Raw genomic sequence first — 19,672 nt, forward strand, 5'->3', positions numbered from 1 at the left:
ACCCTATTTGCAAATATATACCTTTTGTCTCACCAACAATGTGTGCCTAAGGATCGTTATTCAATGAGCCTCCAAAGAAACGAACCGAGAGAGAGTTTTTTTTACCTCATCAGTATCCCTGACTCCTTTCCATGGGAGTCTTTTGTCTTCCTTTGGTCAGTCCCTTATCTTTCACAGCTGGCTCAGTCCTCTGAGCAGGCCTATAATTAGCCTTACTGCCTGCTGCTAACTGTTGTCCCTGCAAACCTGTAGGATCCTCCAGCCTGCAAGCCTTTGCCAGCCAGCCTGCTACACCTACTAAAAATGATAAAGGTACGTATGTGTGATTAAGGATATGGACTGGTTAAAAAAACAAAATCCACAAGGGGACTGGAAACAATTCAGTAATCCTGTCTCAAGCCATAGTTTCTTAACTGGGTTTGTTTATATTAAATTTACATTCTACAGATTTGAAAATTTACAGGGAAAATGTAATGCAAACTGTAAATGAAGGAATCAATACATACTTGATAAAGTTCTATGTAGGTAAAACGCGGGTTAATTACTATCAATGGCTTCATATAGACAGATAATCTGGGAGAATTCTCTCAGGTTTGATCTCCTAGTAGAAAAACTTACCAAGAGTCATGTGCACAGACATTTTAATGCTGAGGCCCTGAAAAGTGAAAAGCCTGAAGTGCTGACACTGTGCAGCCAGGGAAGGGGTCCTCCATACACATCTCAGTGTGCTCTGAAGTCCACCTTAGTCTGCCTGGTGACAGATGGCAGTAATGCATAGGGGAGCCCTGATTGGCTGACTCAGAAATCCAACAATCAGCCTGTGTTTCCTTGAAGAACAATGTGGAAAATGTGACGGGAATAGACTGAAGCAGCAGTGTCTAGTGAGTGATACACTGTCTCCCACGGGGAGGTAGGGATTGTTAGACCCTGACTCCATATGGCGCCCAATGACTAGGGAGTCAATGCTCCAATTTCTCATGGATCCTGGTACTCATTACCCAGAGCAAGCAGGGAGCAAACATGAGCACACGTTGCTCACAACAGCTTTATTCAGAATGGAGACAGCTTTGGGCGAGCTCCCTCACAAACACCCAGTCTATGAACACAGGGAGTAGCACTGAAAAATATTTTTTTCCCATGTTTATACACTTTGGTTCATGTTTATTAACAGTTATTCTACCCTCACTCCTCCTTGTTCCACACATATCTTCTCCCATTTCAAGCTCTGCTTCTGTTTACTGTTTGTTTCATTAGCCTGGAATTGCCTGTGGATGTAATTCATTTACATGACATCTTGTACAAGCTCATGCAACAGACCTTGACTCCTTTTCTTTGATCAATGGGCAGATTTTGACCAAAACCTGGAAGCTTCTGGAGGCTTCTTCACCAATCACCATTCACGTTTTTCCATATGTTCATCGTGGATTCTGTTATCAATTACGTGTTGTTTTTTACATTCCAATCTTTTTTTCTGTCTCACGTTGTACCGCATTCCACATTCCTAAAATGTCACCTCATTCACTGCACACACACTCACACAGATTCACTTGCTGCTATTTCCTCAGAAAATGGTTGACACAGTTAAAATGGTTACTTAGCATAAGCAAATGGCCGGCTTAGCTATCATTCTACCTTGCGATCAGCAGCTTTGCTAGACCACAGGTCATGCCTTGTATTCATCTGCAAATCCAGTTCTCCCTAAGATCTAAATATTGTCACCCTAACAGGGATGTTGGAGGACTCTATTCTCTTTGGAGAAAAGTCACAGAATGTTTTTCCCTAGGTTATTTTTTTCTTGCAACAGCTATTTTAACACTGAAAGAAAAACCCTGAGTATCTGTACACTGAAAACTTTTGGAACTTTGCGAAATCTGTACAAAAGTGTACCTGTATCTTACCACAAGCATCCAGGGCTACCATCTCAAAACCCTTTGGATAGGTGTGTTAATGAGTTGGTGATTTTTTATGTAATAAACCTGGCTGAACTTTTTCCACCAAAATTCATTCTCTGTGTAACATCGAGGTCTCCAATGGAGCACACAGTCTGCAACAGCAGCACAAACAGCATCCTAACAGAGCACTCATACATAAAGAACTACACTGAGCAAAAGAATAGAGGGTAACAGGTTAAAAGAAAATGAAAGATCTATAATGTAGCTCACTAATATTAGTATTTTCTGGATTTTTCTTTTTCCCTTTTCCAGATTCACATCCTGGAATAGTATAGAGTATTATAACATTGGAAAACTATTATATATAAGTACTGATTATAATATGCAGAAATTCTGATCGTGTGTTTGTATGTCTGTGTTTGCGTGTATAAAATCAGAATTTCTTCATATTATAATCATATTTATTCAAGCTGTAAGCATTCTATATAGATTGAGATGAACATGAGAGAAACTTTACCTCTGCTAAATATTTTTATAAATATTTTATACATTTAATAAATAATTTTATAGTCTGTCTTCCTATAATTCTGGAATATATTATTCTAAAAATCTGGTTTTGAATGTTCTAGCCAACATTTAATCCAATATATGGTACTCTGATTTCTCATAAGATATATTTCCTCTTTTGTCTGTACTAAACCTCTAAGAGACTTTTTTTAAATATTTTTTTTCTGATCTCTATGCCTCTGGATTCCCACTTTCTGACCACTGCTGTTCACGGTGTCACTCACTGCTTTAATACTCCCCACACAGTTAATCTCTTGGTTCTGTTCCTATCATCTTTCTTTCCTCCCTCCTTTCCTTTCTGATACATATACCATGTCTGCTGTGATGCCTATCCTTCTTTCTAATCTTGATTATTTGCTTCTTTCCCACACCATGCTGTCCACCTTTCTAATTCTTCCCCTAAATGCACCTGAGTGGCTGAGCACCTTTAGGGAACATCTGGTGATTATACTGATTTCTTTCATTTTTAAGTTTATTTTTTCTTTCAATAAATAACCCCCTTTCCTTTCTCAATAATATTACTTCTGCTAATTGGAACTCTAGAAAGCAACCAAGATCAACTCTCTGTGATACTCAAAACCTGCCAAAATAACCCTGTGAGGATTGTATAATTGTTCTAGTAATCTAAAGGCCAGGCTGTCGCTCAACTCCCCTCTAGTATATTACCGTTATATGTAGAGACAGATAGGCAGAGTTAGAGACAGAGCTAAGAAAGAGTTTCATGTCTGTGTGCTATTTAGCAGGAATAAATAAACAATTTTGTCAAATTGTTTCCCGACTCAGTGAACTGAACCCACAACACCATACTGCATAATACCAGTTTGTGCTGTGACCTCATCTTAACCTTATCTGTTGCTTTTTAACCTGTCATGTTTACTTCTTTTACAAATAGACAAGAGAAAAGAGGGGATTAAAAGTTTCAAGAAAGGTGTATGAGTAGCTGACTTGAAGCTTAAAATAGGAGGGAGAATAAAAGAGCTCTTCAAAAACCTTGAGCCATTAACTTGTTTTTATAAGTCAAATATATAACTGATACACCTCAGCATAAAACATGCATGAGACAGAGATGTAAGTAATAACTCTTCAGAAGGAGTTTTTAAAAAGTTGGTAGAGGCTTTGTAGATGAACTGTGTGTAAGGAGCAACATAAAAGAAAACAGCAAGGTCCTGAATGAAGTCCTTTGGCTTCATTCAGACTACTTATTGACTTAACACTAAGCATTTACCTGAACATCTTAGAGAATTGGGTCAAGAGTATAGTGTAAGTAGTGGATCAAGGACCAGAAATAAATAACCATGTATAAAGACAAAACCTTGAAAAGTTTGATTAAATACATTTTTCAAGGACCATATTCAATTGAATTCAGGCACTTCAGGGCATGGCTTGACCTTTATTTTAGTACTGAATGCCAAATACACTGAATAAATTAATTCATGAAAAGTTAGTGGAATCACTATTTTGTTCCCCACAGGAAGTTACGTTATGTGTATTTGTAATTCATAATTACTATATTTGTAATTTAGCTTGCACTTCTGTCCATAGTACCTGCAATCCTATGTTCAGAGCTGCCGGGGGAGTTTAAAGCATAGAGTTGAACTCTGATTTATGAAAAACTGCATGCCTTTTTCCTCAGTTAGGATTCTTGAAGCATTTTGAAATCTGTGGAGAATTTTATTTAAAACTTTCTCAGTAGTGGATTCTACCCACGGAAAAGATTGCTTTAAAAAAGTGTGTATTAGAAAAGTAATGTTCATATCTTACTGTTTCAGCGGGGGGGAGGTCCCCTAAAAAAGGATTCCAGGATCAAATCAGGTTGTAGTAGACTTAACACAGTTCATTCATGTGTGCTGCACTTCATAAAGAATGCTACATTGATGGTTATATTAAGATTGAGCAATCTTTTAAGTTCCAAGTCTTTTGTACCTTAAGTTCAAATCAGTTTCTTAACTCAGTAAGCATGTCTACACATGCGCATTATCCCAATTTAAGGTTCATGAAGGGTACAAGTCTACATGTGCATGCCCTTAAAGTGCCTTAAAAATGGTGATTTAAGCCTTTTCAAGTCTAAATTCGATACCTGCATAAAGCAGTTATCTCATTTATGCACAAATAGTTAAATCATATTAGCAACCATGTAAATGTGCTAATGTGCATTAACACTGTATGTGTCCATTGACTTGGGGCTAACTTCATTTGGTCCACACACCCTCATTAAAAAGTACATTAGCACATGTGGAAGTATGCCTAAATTGCCTTAATGCATATGAAGTTTAGGAGCACATAAAAGCAAGTGTAGACATTCCCAGTGGGCATGTCTACACATGCATTTACTGCGCGGTAGCTTACTGTGTTGTAAGTGTTTTTTAGATCAGCATCTACACGTGTAAGCATTACAGTTCAGTAACACTGTGTGTGCTATGACTTGGGAGTAATGTACTCCCAAGTTAGTCCACACACACAGTGTTACTGCACAGTAAGGTGTCTACATGTGCCTTACTACTCAGTAACTAGGTGGGCATACATCTGCTACCTGCATTATTCAGGTAGCAAATTTATACACAAGTTGGTGTAAGTTGGCATAGTTATTGCGCAGTACGTGCATGCACGTGTAGCTGTACATCCATACTGTGCAGTAACCTAAGTTACTGCCAGTAACTGTGCACATGCAGATGCTCCCAGTGTCTTTCACATTGCTTTTAATGAACATGTCTATGCTCCAACTTTTGTCTGTTATATCTAGTGATACAGATTCAGTTAAAGCATGTGCTTTATCTTCTCAGTCTTTTCTCTAGTCTTAAACCAGGCATTCTAAATTAAATAAATAAATAAAAATGTTCTGCTGACCAAGTTGTTTCCCACCCTTGTGTAGGGGAGCAAGCTTAAGTCAGTTATGCTCAACTGAGTTGCTGCAACATCTTTTTAAGGATGTCATAGAGTGCCATTCAGTATTAAAACTCTTGGGTTTATGAACACCAACATATGATTTACAAGATGAGCCCAGAATTTTCACAGTAATGAAAACATTCTTACCGGTTGCAGTTTTTTCGTAGTCCTTTGAAATCAAATACTTTCTCCATTAATTTTTATTATTCAAAACATGAGTGAAATACGTTTTTAAACTTGGGGTACTGCCTAAATTCAGAAAAGTTATGGAGTGGTGCCTTGACTCTAAAAAACATGTTGAGAACTACTCCACTGACTTCAATGAATACAAAAAGCATGGCCATTAGCGTGGATCAAACGAGTGACCTTCTCTGTCAAAAGAACAAGTTCTTAACATTTGAATGTTGTGGGTACTAAAAACAATATTTGTACTAACTTTATATTTCATAGTTGCTGGATCACAAAAAGCAATCAAGTTATGAGACACTAAACATTTTATAAAATTAAATATGAAGCAGGACCTCCCAAACTAGAACACTCTGAGGAAGCAGGAAATCCGGGTTCTAAGCCCCCTCTCCCACAGATGTGTGAATATGCTTCAGCATAGTATTCTAACTACTGAACCATAAGTTAGGTACTGTCCAGTCCCCTCTTCTTGAAGCTGGACCTCCTGGACAGCAAAACAAATGGAATGAGTGACCAGGAGAAAAGGATAAAGCCAGAGGATGTTGGTTCAATAAAGACTGATGCACCCAAGGATGGGAAGTATGCTAGAAGCTAGGCTCTTGCTCCCAAAGAAGGCTGCTCTACATCCATTTTATCTAATTACTATTAATTGCAAGATAAAATCAGTAGGCATCAAGGGAAGGACTGCAGAGGACAGTTGATAATACCTAACATAGTGGTTTAGAGCACTATACAGAGAAAAATGTTTAATTCCCTTTGGTGGGAGAAGCGCTGAGGATCCTGGTCTCCAACTTATTATTTTCTAGTTATTGATTTAAAACATGGGAGGTCTTGCCTCAATATTTATGGAGGGACGTGCACAGATGGTAGTGGTGTGGGTATGACTTAATTTTGCTAGACAGTAAAATGGAAACCAGAATTGAGTGGAAGCATTAGAAAATAATACTTACCTGGCTAGGTAGCTGCTATTTAGACATGTAAAGTAGTGGTACCTTGATCCTTTGATTTTTATTAATTTGCCAGGAGATGTGGTGTTTTCCTTCCTTCTGTAGTATCAGTTTCTTCATGCTTCAAACCCCAAAGCACACCTATATCTTCAGAAACCACCAGACTCTTCTAGGAACTATAGAATGGCAAATATTTTGCATATGTGCAATATCACTGAATTGAATTACAGTAATCTTGTGCATAAAGTTTTTCATGTGTATAAGTGCTTGTGGGATAATGGCTGAATTAATGTCTATAGTTATTTACTACAAGCTTCTCTCAATAACCTCTTTCTTTAAAAAAAAGTTATTTGCCTGAGAAGAGGCAAGCCTATCATAACTGAAACCTGTACTTCCATTTGCACAGGCCAGATAGTGATCTTGCAGTAACAGTTTCTCCTACAGGCTTCATCCACACTAGTTTAATCTCAGCAGGGTCTTACTTGGTTCACAAACCAATCAGCAGCAATCAGTAGTTCTTTTCTATAGGGCTCTCATTCCTGAAGAAGCTTTAACTCCCACAAAAAATTTAGGAAACGGTTCTCTTAATAATGGTCATTCCAGGCAGAGATGATGTGAACTTGGCTTGCATTTAAAATCTTTTTCATGGTAATTTTAGTTATAGGTAAATTCCTTCCACTAAGAATGGAAAAGCAGTGGAGAAAATGTTATTGTATCTCAGGATGCTAAAAGTAATACATAATACACATTAAATACATAATCCTTAAACTGTGCATCTGTAAATCAGGGTAGGACTAGGGATTTCATCTTGACACTTTTTGTAAGTATAATCAGCACCTAAACCCTCAGGTTACATGCTTTGTCCTGCTGTTTGTTCCAAAATGGACCTCAATAGGCAAACATAGACCAGCATCCCACTACTTTTAACACAAGGCTATTTACTGTATTTAATAAAAAATTAAATGTTACTGTAAGTTCTTAATACATGGGTGTAAGTACTTAATTATTTATCTGAGAATATATGTATATTTCTAAACAGCAGTTGGGCAGCTGTCTCATTTTATATCAGAGTTTACCCAGGAAATACAAAATTATGCCACCTTAGTTTTGTATAGCCTTTTTGTCAGAAATTTTTGAATATCTTTGCAAAGGAGATCATTAATACCATTTTACAGATGCAGAGAACACCACAAATAGATGACATAGCTCTGCAATAACCAGGCAGAGCCAGCAAAAAAAAGCAAAACAAAGCCCTAAACCATATATTGAAGTTCATGGTCTAATGTTTTATACATTTTTTATCAATTTTTGCTGAGGACATGTATGATCATTTTTATTGCTGCAAGATGAACCTGCATTGTCAGAAAGCAAAGGCATTTTTCTAAACAATAGAAATGCTTGAAAAGTCTTTAATAGTGACTGGAAGAGGGGTTGTTCTCCATATTTTTATATATTAAATGTATATATAAATTTATATGCACACACACTCCCACAGCTCTGTAATATATTGAACTATTATTTGTGTTAAGGGGACAATTGCTGTTATAGTATTGTTTTCACAAATATATTTTATCACATTATAGTTGGGAAGTTTCCTGAAAATAAATCTATGTCCAAGGACATTCAAAATTTTGCCTTCACTGTTCCATGGGTCCCATCACAAATACAAGAGCATTTTCTAAATAGTAATTAATTCTCCAAACCAACTTCTGAGTGAGACATATTATCCCTATTTTTCTTTACAAGAGAACTGGATCATACAGAAACCAGACAAATTATTCAATACCATGTTGATAATCTGATAGGAGAAGGAATTAACCTCTGATCTCCTTAGATTTATTCAAATTCCTGAACAAGAAGATCACACTTGCTCTTTCTGAATTGGCAAATTATATCATCCTCAAATATATAGGCTAAGGATCACAGTGAGGCATTTCTGTAGGAATGTTTGTATGAGAGTAATTATGAAGACAGACAAAATAAATTATTAGTAATATGATGTACTAGGAAAAGCTGAGTCTATTTTCTTAAGAAGCTTTCTACTGGAATGGAACTGTATAATTTCAGGACCTAGGGACTATGTACACATTCAAAAAGAGGAGCGGGTATTGCTGACCTCCAAGTCATAGGCACCAGAAGTAATATGTGCTTTTGGGGGTCATTTGTCAGGTATCTGGGAAGAAGAGGTTTCATCTATCTAGATACAAGGAATATTTATATCAAAGTTATCTTCCAATTTCTGGCCAGAAATAACCAAGCAGGTTCCTGACCCATACAGGGCTTTTTCTTGGGTACAAGACCTTCACTGGACCCTTAGCCCTGTCTCAGCTCCCCCATACATCCCACCATGCCCCAGATCCTTCTGGGCTTCAACCCCTTCTCTAGTCACTCATTGGATCACCTGTCCCAGCTTCAGACCATGGTTCCTACAACCTTGCATGACTACCTTGGTTTCAGCCCCTAAACCACTTAACTTTAGCCCACCAGGGTGATGCATTGCCCATCCATGCCACCTTGGCTCCCCAAATCTCCAGTCAGAACATAAACAGCTCTAACACAAAGCCACTTACTATAGTAGGAATATATTCTGTAGATAAGTGGCTTTGTGTTAGAGTTGTTTATGTTTACATTGGCGATATATTTATGTGAGATATTCAGCAGCTGCTTCCTACAGGAGCAGGACCACTCTGAGCCTCTGGCTCTGGGTCAGGCTTATATAGCCCTTTCTCCTCCCTTTTCCAGTCATCAGACCTCCAATCTTCAGGGCTAGGCTCAGGGATTTTTCTTGTTCCCTGATTAGCAGGCCTGCTTCCTTAAAATCAACATCTTCTACCTAGCTGTTCTATCAAAAGGCTTATTGCTTTGCAGCTGGACTTCCTGTGGAACTGCACCCACCCCTATGCTAGTAGCAGGGGTGCCATGCTACAGAATGACCTTTCCTTGAGCAGGGGGCTAGAATAGATTACCTGTTGGGGTTTCTTACAGCTCTACTATTCTATGATTCAATTTTGACAATGCAGAACAGGCAAAAATATCCAACAAATGTCTCTGTTCCATTTGTTAGGGGAAGAAAGGGACAGAAGGCATAGTCGTAACATGATAGTGATGATGAAGTACTTTCTACTCCACAATTACTAAGGATGATGATAAACAGCAGCTACTTAAGTTATACAATTTTAAATCAGCATGTTCAAATAATTTTATTCAAGAGTTTAAAACAGCTGGCTAAGATGCTCACTGTACTATTAATGTTGATTTTCAATAAATCTTGGAACAGTGGGAAAAGGGGAAGTTCAAAAAGACTGGAAGAAAACTAATGTTTGTGCCAATATTTAAAAAGCGTAAACAGGATTACAAGAGTAACTATAGGCCTGTCAACCTGATATTGATCCTAAGGAAAATAATGTAGTAGGGTTGGAGTGTTGTTGTGGAATGCATAGAAGCTTATCCAACACTACTAGCTGTACATTTGGTCCAACAGAAAATATGACAAAAAGCCCTGACCTCAAGGGCCAGGTATAGACATTACATTTTTACTAGTGTAAGAGATCAGAAACTGGTCTATAATTAAACCCCTCTCTGGCCAGTTCAGCAAAGGCTACTGCCAGGGCTGGCCATACCTCTACCACTGGAGCAGCCAGAGTGAAGTACTGCAGGTCCATGATAATGGGACAGGGGAGGGAGGGAGTGGGGGAAAAAACTTTCCCTGATCCCTTCCAGACACCTAACTATCCTGCTCTGGCTGGATAGTTAGCAGAGGGGTGGGATAAGCCCTGCTCAGCTGCAGGAGAGAGCCCAGAGAGCATGCTGGGGTGCTGGGGGACTCTGGTTTAGCTTAAACCAGGAAAGGGTCTGGGACAGACATTGCATAACCCAGTTTGAGCTCGATCAGTTAAAACTGAATTTTATTAGTAGATGTTTATGACTGTGAATCCAAAAAGATGAAAAGTCAGTAGGGAAATATAAATTGCCCAAGTGAGGGAATAACATTAGAGGGATGGGGGTGAACTGGGGAATGCAACTAGGTTACAGAAAATACAATGTTAGTCAACTAAGCCCGGGGGTGGGGGAAGGAGGGTGGGGGAAGGGGAAGGAGGGGGTTTGCATTGCTGACAGAGAAAGAAACCCATAAACCCAAACAATAGTCTACAATGGTGGAGGAAGTAGGTTGATGAAAGCGTCTTAGCCCATATAGAGTCTCATTTCAGGGCTCCTCTTCAGGTGGAGCAGGATTGTCCATTTCTGAAGATTCTTCTCAAAGTGAAGTCTATCAGGTGCAGAGGGGGGTTCAGCAAAGGCTACTGCCAGGACTGGCCATACCTCTACCACTGGAGCGGCAGAAGACATGGAAGGCATGTAGGACACTCTCATTTCTGGGGTCCCAAGTGCATTGACTGTCACATTGTAGCCGTGGCTCCTCAGGATGTTGACCAGCAGGATGTACTTCTCTCATTTGCAAACCTGGGCATTGGTGAAGGGTTGGTGCTGGATCTCAAAGGGGATGGTCACATCCACAATCATGATCTTCTTGGCCTCTTTGCTCATGATCACGATGTCACAGTGCATCTGGCTCTCACAGCTAGGGATAGAGTGGTTCGCGAAGATCTCCCCTGCTGCGGCCAAGGTGGCCTTCACCGGACGGTCCTGGACAGCATTGTGGCGGAGCTGTCAGGCTCTGGTGTGTGGCCTGCAGCTGCACAGCACATGGGGGAGGGTCTCTTCCATGTAGCCACACCATCAGCACCTCTTGTCCCGGTAGCTAAAGCAGACAGCCCCATTCAGAAGCAGGCGGTTGAGGCACGCACGGTGGAGGAAGCGCCAGTGTGCAAAGTGCATGAAGCTCCCGCTGGGCATGAAGTGGTTGCTGGAGTCCCACTTTGAGGTGATGTTGAAGACCTCTCCCTGGTCTGATTTGGCCCTCAGGTCACCAGTGTACTTGTTTTGGATAGCATCCTTCAGGAACCACTCCAGGAAGGTCCTCATGTGGAACGTCATGGTGACACGGTCAGCATGCAGGCCTGGTTTCAGAAAGACTCCCAGCTCCTGATGCTCTTTGGTTCGTGTCTAGGTACAGCTGATGTGCTTCTCGAGGCAGCATGTGGTGTTGTGAGCGAGTCAAAGTCCCCACCATCTCTGATGAACTCGCGCTCCAGTCAGTTGCTGAGGAGGACAAACAGGGATGAGTCCAGCTTGTGGGTGTCCTGCATGATCTCACTGGTGGTCTCTTCTGGCGTCTGCTTAGCCTGGTGGCCAGTGGGCATCCCCAGTGGCAGTAGGCCTTAGTGTCATGTAGGTGCCTCATCTCCTGGCCCAGTTAAGATTGATACTGCATTCAACCAGGTTTATCTCAAACTGGTTTTGGCCATTTGAAAACTGGTTTATATGCACCAAACATCTGTTCTGTTACAGGTTTAAACTACTTTCTGATCACTTAAACCAGTTTATGTGTAATGTCTATCCCTAGCCAAAGTGTTGCTGGTCTGCATAGTGTTTTATGCAGTGTAATTTTGGAAAATCTGTACAAGACAAAATCTCTTGAACATCTAAATTCCTTATATATCCCTATGTTGCCCTACTTCTGCATGCTTCGAAGAGATACACTTAGGGCTCTGTAAATCTTGTGCTAGCAGTTTTCAAAGTGTAGGTCACCCCCCAGATGGGTGTCAAGGAACATGGGGGTGGGGGTGCAGTGCAGGGGAGCACAGGCAAGAAGTTTGCAAGGAGCGAGCATGACTGCAGTCTCACAGAGGTATGTTGGAGTGGGGAGCCCCACGCAGGCTCTGCCAGCAGGCTGCTGCTCCTCCAGGAACCCGGCATGGTGGTAGCACAGAATAGAACTGTAGCAGGATCAAGGCAAGAGGTGCTGGAGCTGTGGTGGATGGAACAAGCTGAGCTGAGCTGAGCTGAGCCAAGCAGAGCCACAGCAGCTATAGTAATGCCAACTCTCACAAAACAATAGCAAGACTCCCAATTTCCAAATCAGATTAACTCTAACCCATGATCTCAGGATACAACTCTCAAATCTTGAGATTTTTTTTCTTCCAGTACATGTAGAAAGGACACAGCTGGTAACTCTGTGGAGGGAAAGGGTCTCTGGGGAGAGGGAAGGGGCCAGGGTGTACAGATTAAGGCCCCCATGGTGAAGAAGGGAGAGGGGCAGGGGCTTGGGTTAATGGGGCCCTGGGAATTTGCAGATTCACAGTTTACTGTTAGAAGGGCCTCATGAGATCATTGCCCATGCTCTGGGCAGGAAAGGCTGCTGGGGTCAAATTACCCCAGCAAGGTGTGCATCCAGTCTTGATTGCTTTTTGTGATCCAGCAACTATGGACTCCTTGAGAATCTTTTTGAAGATTTTTCTTTGGATTGAGGTTGGGCTGATCAGCCTGTAGTTCTCTGAGTCCTGTCTCCTCCTTTTCTTGAATATTATGCCCAGAAGACTGGCCCTCTTCCAGTCTTCTGGGATTTCTCCTGAGCACCACCAAATTCTCAAAGAGGTTCACTGTTCTCAAAGAGGATGATTTTGGCCAGTTTGTTCAGCACTCTCAGATGGGGTTCATCTGGCCCTACTGACTTATATATATCCAGCTTCCCTAGCTGTTCTTTCACCAGCTCTACATTGACTGTTGGTATGTGATCATCCCTATTGTATATTTGCATTCATCAGGCTATCACTCTTAAGCTGGTGGAATACAGATGCAAAGTTCTCATTCAGGAGTTCAGTTTTCTCATTGGTGTCAGTAACCAGATGTCCAGATGCATTGAGCAGTGATCCCACATTTCCACTGGTTTTCTTCCTGTTACCTATATACCTACAGAAGGACTTCTTATTGTCCTTGACTTCGGTTGCTAACCTGAATTCGGTCACCGCCTTTGCTTTTCTAATCTTCCACCTACAGGTGTGGACCAATCTTATATAGTTCTCCTTTGGACCTATTCCTAGCTTCCATCATTGATAAGCCTCCTTTTCCTTTTTCAGAAGATCTGCAACTTCCCTATTGAGCCAAGATGTCCTTCTGGCCCCCATGCCAGCTTTTTTGCATACAGGTATGGACATTTTCTGTGCATTGAGGATTGTGTCCTTGAACTGTGACTACTCTTCATCCACACTCTTTTCCTGTGGTCCATGATCCTGTGGGGCATTACTCACTAAAGTCCTTAGTTTATTGAAGTCAGCTTTTTAAAAGTCAAGAATTTGTACCTTAGTGATGAATGGGGATGTGGCAGGTCATATGATAAAGCTGAGCACAACTCTTCCAGAGCATGGAAGGGTGCAGCTCCCCATCACAGTGTGCACTCCTGGGGGAGGGATGGGGGTCATGTGCCCCCCAGATTTGTGCATGGGGCACAAACGGACTGCCCACTGTGGCCTGGGGCTCTCTGTGCCCTGTTGTCTTTGCCCTGGGACCCATGCAACACCAATGTGCCTCCTGCCCCTACCAGGCAGTCCTGGGAGCCACACACTGGCCATGCTGCATGTCCCCTGCCCACCCAGGAGACAGCAGAAGGCACACTGGTGTTGCATGGTTCCTGGGGCAAAGGCAGCACTGAGCAGGTTGCAGAGAGCCTCATCCTGCAGTGGCCAGCCCTTCCCTCACACCTTCACTCTGTCCCAGCCCTTTCCCCTCCACTTACCTGCTGGGTGGTGTGTGTCTGTCTCTGTGTCTCTGCCCCTTACTCCCAAGTAACAGTCCACCTAGTCCTGCCACTGCCCCTCACTCCTGACTCCCAGAACACCACATCCTGCCAGAGTGTGAAGGGGACGCCAGTCTCCAGGCTTCACACACCCCACACCCACAGCCACAGCCCCCCCACCTTCAAAAATAACCCCTCACCTCCACACACACTTCAAAAATAGCATCTCATGATTTACATTCCATATCTCTTGATTTTTAAGAGTTTGTCTCATAATTTTTTATATGGTGTAGTTGGCAATACTGTGGCTACTAGGATGAGCCCTGTGTTTGACTGCACTGCTCCTCTAGGGTGATGGGGGTAGGAGTGGCAGGGAGCCACAAACAAAATTGTAACTCAAAGGGGGCTCATTTCAAAAACTTTGAAAACTGCTGTTTTATGCTGTGAACTGCACAAATGATCAATATTAGTGCTAGCTCACATTTGGAGCAGCCACATTTCAAGCCAGTTAGGGGCCTGGAGGATTAAAAGGTAATAATTCACTTCCCATTCTAGGCTTCCCTCAACATTCAACCCTGCTGTAGTCCCCCACCCAATACCTGCTGCCCACCCCTGCCTACTTGTAGCTGCCTGTCTGTCCCAGGGAAGCAGGCAGGGAATGGTTAATCTACCTGCCCAGCCACCCCTGAAGCTCTGCTGCTCTTCTGTGGGATGAGCCCACTCAGAGAGCAGCAGCAGCCAAGAAAGGAAGTTACCCCTTCTCTTCCTGGTCCCCCAGGACAGACAGTGCAGGCAGCTACACATAAGTGCAGGGGGAGAACAGTGAGCAGGGATCTGGGGTGCTGGGGTGGGCGAGGGCAGTGGGCCTGATCCAGGGCAGCAGGGGAAAGGGCTAAGCACAGTGTTTACACTAAGTTGTAGCTGAGAGTGGCTATACCTTATTGTAACGTGAGATGGGTAGTATGGATCAGAGATAATCTGGAGTAACATATTATTTTATTGCTGCAAAAATGAGTACTTAAAACCAGTTTCAGATGTTAATGTGCAGACAATCCAGGTGTCAAGAGCTTCAGAAGCTGCCCAAAATTACCACCTAAACAAGGCCCTTACAGAAGAGAAGAGACACACCTAGCTTTTAGCCTAGTAATGTTAGGATTAGGGCATTTTCCCAGAATGGGAGAGATCCAGATTTTAGACTTTCCTTAGCCTTTTCTATCATTACAGTCTCAATTCCTACTCCCTAGCAAACTTGTCTTACCACCAGGCCCTGAGCTAGGCAGGGCTGAGGCTATCTTCCACTACTTTTTCTGAAACTGGAACACTGGACAGGCATTGTCTGAGTGGAAAAGACTGGAAAGAGTATCCCAACGTTGTGTATCCATTTTGTATTATGTAGTTATTCATTAAATCAAGGGCCAAGGGTCCCTCCTTCTCAGATCAGTATTGTCATAGAAGATGAATGCCTCTTTCAAGGGGAAGGGGAAAGCTCTGCCTTAGAACTCCCCGAGGTACTATGATTCTGTGATTCTAAGATACAGCCTCATTCAGTCGCCTTCTCCTAAGTTCTCAGTCACTGGCTTCTCTGGTGATCTGTAGCACCCCACATGAGAGAGCTCTTTTTTTTTTGTTTGTTTTGGTCACCTCTCAGAAACAGGGGTGTTTTCTTTTTTTAGAGAAGGAGTATCAGAGTATTAATGTCCCCAAAAGCATAGCAGACTGCTTCAAAACAGTCTTTATTATGCCACTATAGTTCCCTCCATTAATACTCAGACTTTACTCTGTCCTCCCTGGGACTTTTACTCTGCCCTCCCTGGGAAAGCTTTTATGTATTTATTTATGTTTTTCCCTCCTAGCTCTCTCAGAGCCTCACTCATTCTTCTGAGCCTTACTTGCAACAAACAGTTATAAAACCATAGTATTTACCTGGGGGCAACACTCACCCCATACACAGGGAATTCTGCAAATTGTGGAGGAAGTACCCCCTGCAGCGGCTCCTTTATTTATTTTTTTTCATTTTGCCACTTGCTCCCCGACCTCCAGCTTCCCCAGCCAGGTCATTTGCTACTGATTGCCAGGGAAGCAAAAACTGCTGTTTTAAAATATGCCATGTTTTTTGCCTCCCCACTGATCAGCTGCAAGTGGTGGGGCCACCAGGGCCCCCCTGCCAATCAGCAATGAGGAGGCAAAAACCATGGCATATTTAAAACCACAGTATTAGCTCCCCCAGCAATCGGTAACAAACAGCCCAGGCAAAGGGACCCCTTCACCCAATGGGTACTTTCTCCATGATTTACAGAGATCTCTACCCACACAATAAAACATTATGTCAGAGAGCAGTCACTGTAGTCTGCTGACAGTCCTAGACAGCCATCAGCCCCTGGGGTAAAAATGGTGTAAATGTATCCTACTTATAAAACTGTTTATAGCAAAGCTTGCTTCCACTGAGCACCCCCCTGCCTCCCAAAAGTTTCCCTGACAAGAACTGTGGCTAGAACTTAGACACTTTGCTTCTTTTGTCACAAGTACCACCAACACTTGGCCACAAATTCAAATTGCTTCTTGTATGCTCTTCTTCAGCATTTATTTTAAAATGATAAAGACAGATATGTCAATAACAAATTGTATCATACCAATCAATTCTCCTTGTTTGGCACAGTAACTAGGTGAATAGAGAAAATTTTATATTGACTTTAGTCCTACATGACATTATAATAAGTAGACTGGGAAAATGTGGTTTAAATCAGGGATGTCAAACTTGATTGTCTCTGTTGTCCAGAGACAGATCTAGCTGAAGGGCAACTCATGGGACACATAAAGCCCAAAAGACTCCATACAAGCCAGAACTGAACCTGGCAGTGGCAGAGAGAACAGTAATAGTAGGGAAAGTGTCGTTAGGGTGCAGCAAAACCCCCAGTTTTTCTTCCTTTTTTTTAATGCATTCTCTCCCCACCCCCAACCATTTCTGACTTTTTTTCTCTCCCTCTCTATTCCCTATAGATAAGTATTATTATGTTTATATTGATGCTTACTGTTCTATATTACTGTTTTACTGATACTATATGATTTAGGCCTAAGTCATGTCAAGTTTCCATGGTTGTGTAACCTATGACTCATACCTACTCATCCTATGTAACTTGGTTCCTGAATGAATGGGGATGAATGAGGGTGCTTGAGAGATAGTGACAGTAGCTCTAAAAATAGCTCCCTTTGAATGACTGAACTACAAACACCAATACCTGGACCAATGACCCAGCCATTGGAACCACCCTCAGCTTTCAAGAAACAAAAGATGAGGCAACCCACCATTGTGCCAGGCTGCATATGCTCAGTAAGAACACCTGCCTAGACCTGCCCTCTCAATAGGAAATCATAGGTAGTCTGCCCCATAAAAAGGGGTAGGGAAGACTGACTCCTGGGGATGCCCTCTCCATCTGGATAAGCACCATGCCACACCACCTATCCACCCAGAGGCCCTGCCTCCCTCTGGACAACACCTGCTGGACAAAGACCCCATTTCCAGCCTGGATAGGCAGCTATCAGCCCTACCTTCTCTTCAACCAAGGACTTGGACTCGTCATAGTTTCATAGTTTCATAGAAGTAGGGTCAGAGGGCACCTGAGCAGATCATCTAGTCCGACACCCTGCCTTGGGAAGGAATGAATACAGGGCTCTTATGACCCCTACTAAGTTTAAGGTCAAGTGATCCCAGCTAGGTAGTTATCAAGCCTCTTTTTAAAGACCCCTATGGTAAGAGCTAGCACAACTTCCCTTGGTAGCTGGTTCCAGATCCTGGCTGCTCTGACTGTGAAGTAGTGCTTCCTGATGTCTAGCATGAATCTACTCACAATTAACTTGTGGCCGCTGTTTCCTGTTACTCCGGGAGGTGCTTGGGGGAACAGGGTCTCACCTAATCCCCTCTGGTCCCCCCCGGTAAGTTTATAGATAGCCACTAGATCCCCCCTCAGCCTTCTCTTTTGGAGGCTGAACAGGTTCAGGTCCCTTAGCTGCTCTTCATAGGGCCTGCCCTGCTGCCCCCTGATCATGCTAGTGGCCCTCCTCTGGACCTTCTCAATGTTGGCCTCATCACTCCTGAAGTGTGGCACCCAGAACTGGACACAGGACTCCAATTGTGGCCTGACCAGTTAGAGGGGGCGGATCACCTTCTTGAACCTGCTTGTGATGCATCTGTGGATAAATGACAAGGTGTGGTCAGCCTAGCTGACCACATCCTCATATCAGCAGCGGATGTTCAATTTGGAATTGATAATGACTCCAATATCTCTTTCTGCCACTGTGTATTCAATAAGGGAGTTCCCCAGCCTATAGGTATGCTGCTGATACTTCCTGCCCAAGTGCAGTACCCTGCACTTGCAGTATTGAAATGTAACAAAACCCCAGTTTTTCTTTTTTCTTTTTTTATTGCATTCACTTCCTTTCCCCAACCATTTCTGACTTTTCTCTCCCTCTCTATTCCCTATAGATAAGTACAAGTAAGCTAAGATGTAGGATAAGTTTTAAACATTTTTATTTTGGTAGCAAGTTTTTGGTTTTGGATATCCACTGTTTTATATTGTATTATTATTAGTTTTGTATTGATTTTTATTGTTTCATATGGATTTTGTATGGTTTAGGCCTGTGTTTGTAAGTGAACCAAAGTCATGTCAAGTTTCCATTTTATATGTCAAGCCTCCATCTTGTGTCCTCTGCCCAGGCATCCCCTGTGTGTCGCAACTGTATGAGTCACATGTCCCTCCCATGTAAACTGGTTCCTCAATGAATGAATGTGATTGGGAATGATTGAAATACAATGGTATCAGGCCTCTACTGGAAGGCCTGTAATGACTGGGCCATCACCTCGCATTGACTCATCCAAGAACCATGGACCTCACCCAGGAACAGAGACAAGACCAGCATTTGGAAGACAAAAGACCCTGCAGGACCAGCAACTCTCACCATTACAGACACCCGAAACATCACATCCCTGCATGAAGCACACATGCTCAGCATGCCAGGGGATGACCCTTGTCTGGGCATGCCTCCTGTCCCTAGGGTCACACAAGGTCTGCCCCTATAAAAAGGGGCAGTGAAGACAGACCCAGTGGGACACACTCTCCATCTGGACCAGCACCATACCATACCACCTATCCACCCAGAGGCCCTTCTGGCAACCCCCTTCTGGACAACATCTACTGGACAAGAACCCCTTTCCAGCCTGGATAGGTAGATATTACCTGCACACCTTTTCCTACAATTTAGACTCTCTCTCATTCTGTCTCTAGACTCTCTCTCATTCTGTCTCTCTCTCTCTTCTCCTGGAGTTGAGTGAACTTCAGCCCCTGCACCAAGCCTCTCTAACCCCTGCTGCCATTGTGTGTGGGGGGGGGGGGTGCAAGGGAACCAATAAGACATTGTGTCACCATCTCCCCTATTCAATAAAACCACTGTCATTTGCAACCCCGAGTTGGGTCATCTCCTCCTGGACTTCAGCCCCTGCACCAAGCCTCTTTAACCCCTGCTGCCAGTGTGTGTGTGTGTGTGTGTGAGTGTGTGTGCACGCGCGCGCG

General features: G+C 42.7%; 1 long non-coding RNA gene across 1 annotated transcript; it reads right to left on the bottom strand.

The window, feature by feature from the left end:
• Positions 1–1,542: 1,542 nt before the first annotated feature.
• On the bottom strand, positions 1,543–16,663 carry LOC109312219. The gene is made up of 3 exons (XR_002101750.1): positions 16,652–16,663; positions 8,945–8,948; positions 1,543–1,698 (listed from the first exon to the last, which is right to left on the bottom strand). It is a non-coding gene; the product is annotated as an uncharacterized LOC109312219 (long non-coding RNA).
• Positions 16,664–19,672: the final 3,009 nt, after the last annotated feature.

This window comes from Crocodylus porosus, unplaced genomic scaffold, assembly GCF_001723895.1.
Source record: "Crocodylus porosus isolate Cpor-Errol unplaced genomic scaffold, CroPor_comp1, whole genome shotgun sequence".
Lineage (NCBI taxonomy): Eukaryota > Metazoa > Chordata > Crocodylia > Crocodylidae > Crocodylus > Crocodylus porosus.